Below are 9,055 nucleotides of genomic sequence, written 5' to 3' on the forward strand. Positions count from 1 at the left end.
CCTTTGATTCTGAACCTGAGAGGACCTTTTTTAGATTAAGGAGGAAAGTAAGAGGAAAGAAAGTAGTTGGTACTGAGGAAGAGGAAGAGTACTTTGAACCAGACATGGATGAGAATGTGGAAAACCATCATGAAGAAGAGGCTCACAACCATGGCAGAGAAGGTCCAGTGCATCAGGCTGGGCAAGAGAGAAGAGTTCTGGGTTCTTACATTAACCCAAACCCAGGAAACTGTGGGAGTAGCATCCAAAGGCCAACCATACATGCCAACAACTTTGAACTAAAGCAACAGCTCATCACCCTTGTTCAAAACAATTGTTCATTAGGAGGAAGTGTCCAAGAAGACCCCAATCAACATCTAACCACCTTCCTGAGGATATGCGATACTGTGAAGTCTAATGGTGTTCATCCTGACACTTATAGACTACTTCTGTTTCCCTTCTCACTCAAGGACAAAACATCTAAATGGCCAGAATCCTTTTCAAAGGAGAGTTTAGCAACCTGGGAAGATGTGGTGAACAAGTTTTTGGCAAGATTCTATCCTCCTCAATGGATCAACAGGTTGAGAGCTGAGGTACAAACATTCAGGCAGCAGGATGGTGGGACTCTATATGAAGCATGGGAGAGGTTTAAGGACCTGACAAGAAGATGCCCACCAGATATGTTCAATGAATGGGTGCAGTTGCACATTTTCTATGAAGGCCTTTCGTATGAATCAAAGAAGGCAGTAGACCACTCATCCGGGGGATTTCTGAACAAGAAGAAGACCATTGAAGAAGCCATAGATATCATTGAGACTGTAGCTGAGAATGACTATTTCTATGCTTCTGAAAGAGGCAACACTAGAGGAGTGATGGAGCTAAACAATGTGGATGCACTGCTAGCTCAAAATAAGATGATTACCAAGCAATTAGCTGACCTCACCAAGAAGATGGAGAGGAATCAAGTAGCAGCAATCACCACTTCAGCAGCAACCCAAGAAGGAGTGAATGAAGAAGCAGAGGGTGATCAGGAACAATCCAACTACATTGGGAATTCACCTACGCAGCACCATGACCCATACTCCAAAACATATAATCCTGGTTGGAAGAACCACCCAAACTTTGGGTGGAGAAATCAACAAGATCAAGGCCAAGATCAGAGACGCCACAACCCCAGCAACAATGCAACTCACCAACATTCCACACAGAGATCATATCAGCACCCACCTAACAACACACCTCAACATCCATACCAAAGTCAAAATGGCCCTTCTCATCCTTCCAATCTCAACTCTCCATCATCGGAAGAAAGACTATCAAGGATTGAGACTCTACTTGAAGGCATATGCAAGGAGATTCAAGATAACAAGGTGTTCAAAGAGGAGGTGCGAGCCAATATCAAGAATCAGAGAGACACCATCAAGAAGCTGGAATTTCAAGTGGGATACCTATCTGAGAAGATTCCCAAACCTACTGATAGCTTCCCAAGTGACACAGAGAAAAATCCAAGAGGTGAAGCAAAGAAAGTCAGATGGGAAGATTACAAGATGGTTACTATAAGTGATAAGGAGACTGAGGAAGAGCTGAACAGAACATCAGAACAATCTGAAGATTCATCTGCAGAAAAGCAGGAAGAGAATCCTCAGGAAACCACAATTACGCAGAAAGAGTTGCTGAGGCTCTATGCACCCTTTCCCCAATTACTAAATGGTGGTGTAGAGAAGAGAATATACTCAAGGTTTCTTGACATATTTGCATCCCTCCATGTGAATATACCATTCATCAAGGCTCTCCAACAAATGCCCTCATACATCAAGTATATGAAGGAGCTGCTGACCAGGAAAAGCTCACTCAAGGGAGGACAAACCATAGTGATGAACAAGGAGTGTGATGCACATAAACTAGTTATGCTACGATTTAGGAAATTGCACGATCGGCAAAATTCCTTCCGGCAAGTGCACCGGTTATCGTCAAGTAAAACTCACAATAGAGTGAGGTCGAATCCCACAAGGATTGGTTGAGTGAGCAATTCGGATTAGAAGTGTGTTCTAGTTGAGCGGAATCAAGATTGAGATGAGTATTGCGGAATGTAAAATTGGCGGGAAAAGTAAATGACAAGAAATTGAAATGGCGGAATCTTAAATTGCATGAATTAAAGAGCAGAAACTAAATTGCTGAAATTAAAAGGGAATGGGGGTGATTGCATGAATTGAGTTGCAGAATGTAAAGAGAAAGTGGAAATCAGAAATGGGGAATTCATTGGGTTTTAGGAGATATTGAGATCTCCGAATCAAAACATGTTTATCTCTTCCTCAACCAATGCGTTCATTGAATTTTGCTTGGCAATCTTATATGATTGGATCCCAATCCCTTGGCTCACCAATTCTCTCTAAAGACAAACAAATTCCCAATCCCTTGGTTTAAATGTTCATAAGAAGAGATGATGCTCGATCACTGATTATACCACACAGTTTCATGAACCACAATTTGGTAGGATTACATGTCACAATATCCATCCAAACCCCAATCCAATTCACTGTGAGAAAGCTTCTCTAGCATGAATCCTCCATTCCTTTCCCAAGGTTCCGAAGGATTCCAATTATGGGTAGTTTCTTTCCCAAGACAACTACCCAATGGAATTAGATCGAGAAGCTTTCTAACAAAATTCAAGAGAAAAGATTGAAGAAGAAGATAAACTATTATTGATTCATTGAATTACAATAGAGCTCCCTAACCCAATGAAAGGGGGTTTAGTGAGTCATAGCTCTGAATTCAATTACAAAGATATGAAAACTAGCTCCTAGTGAAGGTAAAAGTCCCTTCTAACTTAAATTCTATCCTATTTATACACTTTCTATATTGAGCTTCTGTTGTGTTTCTTGGGCTTTGAGGCCTCTCCCTGCTTTCCTTTTGCCTTGGGTTTATGATCCATAATCTTGATGAGGCTGCTGGTCCAAATTCTGTAACATTCATTGAGCCAACTTAGTGATAATCAAATAATGGCACATGACTCAATAAATTGAAATTTCAGACTCATCAATCCTTCAGGCCCAATCCCATAAACCATGATATTTAATTGGGTTTCATACCAGAATAAGTTTAAGTTAATGTTTGTGCTCAAATACTAACTTAAACCACAATATCTTTGGTCCAGAAACCTTTTCCAAGAGTGGCGTTTAAGTTGCAGTTTAAGCTTAAACTGCAGCTTAAACGCCAGACACTTCCAGTGAGGCCTTTTGTAGAAGCACGTTTAAGCTTTAGTTTAAGGTTAAACTGAAGCTTAAACGTGGAAATGGAAGAAGGCAGCCCTGGAGAGTCATGTAGTCGAACACGTTTAAGCTCCAGTTTGAGGTCAAACTGAAGCTTAAACGTGGATATAGGAAGGGCAGCCCTGGAGGTCGAACACGTTTAACCTCCAGTTTAAGGTCAAACTGGAGGTTAAACGTGGAAATGGAAGGAGGCATCCTGGAGGTCGAACACGTTTAACCTCCAGTTTAAGGTTAAACTGGAGGTTAAACGTGGAAGCTTAGAAGGGTAGCCCTGGAGGTGTCGAACACGTTTAAGCTCCAGTTTGAGGTCAAACTGGAGCTTAAACGTGGAAATGGAGAGAGCAACCCTGGAGGAGAAAACTTGGTCGAACACGTTTAAGCTCCAGTTTGAGGTCAAACTGGAGCTTAAACGTGGAAATGGCTCCCTGGTGCTTTTCCCATTCTGGCGTTTAACCTCCAGTTTAAGGTTAAACTGGAGGTTAAACGTGGAACTCCTTCCTGAGTGGCATTATCATTCTGGCGTTTAACCTCCAGTTTGAGGTCAAACTGGAACTTAAACTTCACATTTGATATTCAAGCTTCCTTTATTGATTTTGTTGCTTCCTTGCTTAGCCTCTTCTTCCCTGAAATCATCCAAACAATTGCATCAAAGTCTTGCAAAATTTCATGAGAAATCTTCCATTCATAGCATTCAAGTAATATAACTAAAACTCATGGAATTTGCATTAAAATCATACTGTTTGGATGGTTTATTGATTTGTTCTTCATTTAACCATTTTTGGTTACTTTAAGCTCAAGAAAATGCATAAAACAACTAAAACTAACAGAAAAATGCTAGTGAAACTAGCCTAAGATGCCTTGGCATCACAACACCAAACTTAATACTTGCTTGTCCCTAAGCAAGTCCTGAGTTATTTGAGAAGAAAGTATGAAACAGAAAGCAATTACATTGGCTATATTAGCAGGCATTTGAAGTTCATCAGAAGGGTTTTATGCAGAAAGTTGCAGCATCACTTTTTCATACTTATCAGGTAAGATTATCACTTTTTCATTGCATCCATCAAACACTGCTATGGCCTCATGTTATTCTTATGTCCTTGGCACCTTTCTCTTCTTTGTTTTTCTTTTCTTTTTCTTAGAGCTTCTTTTGCTCCTTGTTTGCTTAGTGTCATGTGCTGTACAAGCCTTTGGCATTTTCTTTTTCTTATCAGTGCACTACACATATCCACTTTAGGCACTTTAGTTCACATTTCTTCTTGAGACATTGGTGCCCAGCACCTCTTTGTGTGACTAAATGTTTTGTATTTAGGTTGCTCTTGATAATGGACTTTTGGTTGATAATCCCGGGTTAGTTAACCCAAGTTACCAAGTGTTGAAACACTCCTCAGAACCTATTCATCCAAGCATATCCTTAATACATAAACACCACAGGCATTTGTCTCAGAAGTTCAAACCATTGGTACCTAGCTTATTTTCTCAATTTTTTGCTTTTTGGTTGCCCTTTTTCAGTGGCTTTTTCTTCTTCTTTTTCTTTCTTTTTCATGGCCAAAGACATTTATTCATCAAGATCCATAGACAGTCTTCAATTTCTACACAAAGAATGATAATTCTACACTCTAATTCCAGTGATCTGACTAAACAATCAAGCATGCATACCACCACTTAATTCTACTTGATTTGTCACTAATTTAGCCAAGTTACTTTTGTTCAAACTTTTCTTTTATTTTTGGAAACAGAACAAGCATGGCAAGCACTCGTTTAAGAAGGTGAAGTTATATCCAAACATCTAGGCATTCACTTTATTCAAAGCAACAAACAGACACTCATACTAAAAAAAAAAAAAAACTCCACATAACACTTAAATGACTTATGATGAAAGAAAGCTCATAAAGACAATCCACCAATGATCATTTGATTATTAAGGAACGAGACCACCTCTTATTTATTGCTTGGTTCTTCTTAATTCTTGGGATCCTGCTTCTTCTTGCTTCCTGCCTCTTTTTGACCACTTGTGCTTCCTTTGTCTTTTCTTATGAGCTTTTTCCAGAATCCAGCCTTTTTCATCGTTTCTTCCACTCCTTTTTCAAGGATCATTGCCTTGTTTATTTCTCCTTCTTTCCTCCCTTTGAAATACTCATCAAAAGCTGGGAATGCTGGGTCCATCTTGTGTAGATGTTCCCCTATGTAGTTAAGCTTGATTTGTGAACTGATGTTGTAATCAGCTTGGACTGAGTATCTTGCATTCTGTAAAGTGGTGGCTTCCTTGATTGCCAAGACATTGGCATCTTGGTGTTGGCATATGTGGCTGAAGGATTCCTGTAAGTGTAAATTCTATTCCCTTTGCAGATCGAAGAATCTTGATTCAAAGTTCCTTTGCATATCCATCATTTTTAGGTGAAAGTCCTCTTGTCTCTCCTGAGACCTCATGTATTGTTGAGACATTCCTTCCATGATTTCCTGCATTCTGCTCATATCCATGGGGTCTCTGGGAATTCGTTGTCTTCTTTCTGGAATTGCTTGCTCTTCTTGCTCTTCTTCTCTGTCTTCTCCTTCCTGTCTTTCTTGTTCTGCTTCTTGCTCGGCTTCCACTTGTTGCCCTTCTTCATTTCTTCTTCTTGTATGTCTTGGAGGAGTTGGGCCAAGAGTCATTCTGTACGCAGTTATGGCCAATCCAGGATATAGCCAATTAGGCCTTTCATCCTCAAGTGGTACTTGGGCATCGATGCATAGTCTAATGATAGTGCTAGGGAAGTGGAGCCAGGATTCAGGGTCACTTTTCTCACTAAACTCTTGTATCTGTTCAGCAATGAGTTTATGAACTTTGATCTCCCCTCCCACCATAATGCAATGTAGCAAGATGGCTCTTTTAGGGACTATTTCTGAAGAGTTTGCAGTGGGTAGGATGGATCTCCTAACTATTGCATACCACCCTTTAGCTTCAGGTGTTAGGTCTCCCCTTCTCAAGACTCTTGGAGCCCCTCTTGTTTTTCTCACCCATTCAGCTCTGATGGCACAAAGGTCTTCAGCAATAGTTGCATAGTCAGGTTCTCCTATCATCCTTTCTTCATAACTTGCTTGGCTGAAATGTATGTTTTTCAGGCCAAGGGTTTTCATGATTGCTTTGGGACTGAAGTCAACTTCCACCCCTCTCACATAGCTTTTGTATGTGGGTTTCTTGGTTGGATCCTCTCTTACTGCATTTGCATAAAACTCTTTCACCAAGTTGATGTTGATTTTAGTGATTGGCTTAGTCAGGAGCTCCCACTTCCTCTTTTTGATCTTTTCCCAAACACCTGGGAACTCATCCTTTTCAAGGTCAAAGGGAACCTCAGCTAGTACCGTTTTAGGTCTCATCCATTCGGCTTGAATCTCATGGAAAACTGATCTGTATCTCCATGCATCGAATTCCCTGTTTTCCTCCATTGGCTGCTTGTCTTTTCTCCTTTTGTGGCTAGATGAAGCTGCCATTGGTTCTTTAGTTTTGGTAAGTGACAAGCTAAAGTTGACAAGGTGAAGCAAGAAGTGTTGTTGGAAGTGTGGGGAGGTTGTTTTCGGCAAGAGATAGTTTATGCTACGATGAAGGAAATGTGCATGAAGGAGATTTGGTGGTGTTGAACTTGTTCCCCAAGTGGTTCTTTATAGTGCCCGTAAGTGCAAAATGGACGGCTAGGGTGATTTGTGAAGGGTGGCTTGATGGTAAATATATGAATTAGGGAGAAGGACGAATTGCTTTTCATTTTCTTGGAAGTATTCTGGGTGCATTAGGTTGTACATGTAGCTATCTTTTCTTGCAGAACTTCCTTTTCCCATGTGTTAGTTTCAAAGACTTGTGAATTTTCTTTTTGACCAAGCATCGTACCTCCCTTTGTCTTTTTCCTCCATTTTTGTCTTTTCTTTTGTACCTGCACAAACAAACAAATTTGCTATCATTTTTCGGTCCATGTGAATTATGAATAGTACTTGCACATGTAAATCAATGATTGTCTTTATGAGCTTATAGCCGTGACTTCTACATGTATGCACACTTATTATTTGGACACCAAACTTAGTGTTTGGTCAAGTCTCCTGATGACATGAAATCCATATTGGTTGTCCTTAATGAATGTGCTTAATTCTAATAAATCATAGTCACCTTGGCTCTTTGATTCTAAACAAATTTACTACCCTAAGTAATTGAAACCAAAGCATTAAAACATGCGAATGGTGTACTTGTCATGAATTTCGAAATCCAGAGGAACTTCGTGCTTTTCATGAACCGTGTTCAAAGAGGAACACCAAACTTAATCTTTGGTTGTGCACTAAAAATTGAATGCATTTTGAATAAAATTTGGGGTGCCTTCAGGCACACCAAACTTAGAGGCAATTTGCATTTTACATGCAATGTTTAGTGCACTCTTTCAGCAGTTGTCCTGAGGATTCAAGTTCATGCATAAGAAACCATGCTTTATTAGATGCACAACAAAACAAAAAAAGTAAGGGTATTAAAACATGGGTTGCCTCCCATGAAGCGCTTCTTTCACGTCACTAGCTTGACGGTTGTCCCTTGTTAGGGTGGATTGTAGTGCTTGACGTCTTCTCCTCTCACTATGAAAACGTCCCCACTTGATTCATTCATGACCTCTAAATGTTCCATAGAAAGAACTTTCCTGATTGTGAACACTTGAGGGAGCTGGGAAGGAATGGTTTTGAGGCCAGATGGGATTGGCAGATAATGACTTGATATTACGTTATCTCCCGGAGAAAAACTTTCAGTGGGAATTTTCTTGTTTCTCCACCCTCTTGGCAATCTCCCTATCACTCTTCCCTTTCTCTTGAGGATTTCTTCATTGACCCTTATGTCAGGAGGATCCTTCTGATCTGTTTCCACTGATTCTTGTGGCTTTAACTCTTGCAACTCTTGTTTGCCTTCCAAGGACTGTTTTAGAGTTTCAGCTGCTGGATTACTTTCCTCCAAACACAGATGGCTACTATCATCCTTAGGCTTTTCAGGTTCTGGTTCAGGCGCAGATGCAGGTTTGAAAACTTTGAAAATGAGCTGTTCATCATGTATTCTCAGAATTAGCTCTCCTTGTTCTACATCTATGAGCGCTCTAGTAGTGGCTAGAAATGGTCTGCCCAGAATGATAGGGTGTAAGTAGCTTTCCTCCATGTCCACAATGACAAAGTCTGTGGGGAAGTAATAATCCCCCACTTTCACCAGCACATTTTCAACTACCCCTTCAGCTTGCTTCTGAGTTTTGTCAGCCAGTTGTATGATTACATCAGTGGATCTCACCTCATTCAGTTGTAGCCTCTTCATAAGAGTTAGAGGCATCACATTTATGCTAGCTCCTAGATCACAGAATCCTCTGTCAATTTTTGTTTCCCCTATGATGCAAGGGATATGAAAACTTCCTGGGTCCGTTTTCTTAGAGAGTGTGTCCTTCTTGATGAGAGCACTGCATTCTTTGTTCATTGTTACCGTTTGTCCTCCCTTCAAAACTCTTTTCTTGCTTAACAATTCCTTTAAATACTTGATGTGTGTAGGCATTTGATGGAGAATCTCAAGAAAGGGAATATTGACATGGAGAGAGTTAAATGTCTCTAAAAACCTTGAATAGGTTTTCCCTTTTTCACCTCCTCCTAACCTCTGAGGAAATGGTGCTTTTGGTTGGTATATTTCCAGCATGCCTTTTTGCAGTTCCTTGGCTTGCTCAGTTCCACTTTCCTGCTTAACTTCTTCCACACCTTCCTTCAAGATTTATGGCTCCTGCTCTGAGGGCCTGATTCCTTCTTCTTCTGAAACTTCCTTCAATATGGTGATGGCC

General features: G+C 40.4%; 1 non-coding gene across 1 annotated transcript; it reads right to left on the bottom strand.

The window, feature by feature from the left end:
* Positions 1–557: 557 nt before the first annotated feature.
* LOC112761614 (small nucleolar RNA R71) lies at positions 558–664 on the bottom strand. The gene has a single exon (XR_003182002.1). It is a non-coding gene; the product is annotated as a small nucleolar RNA R71 (small nucleolar RNA).
* Between the last annotated feature and the right edge of the window lie 8,391 nt (positions 665–9,055).

Source organism: Arachis hypogaea, chromosome 16 (genome assembly GCF_003086295.3).
Source record: "Arachis hypogaea cultivar Tifrunner chromosome 16, arahy.Tifrunner.gnm2.J5K5, whole genome shotgun sequence".
Lineage (NCBI taxonomy): Eukaryota > Viridiplantae > Streptophyta > Magnoliopsida > Fabales > Fabaceae > Arachis > Arachis hypogaea.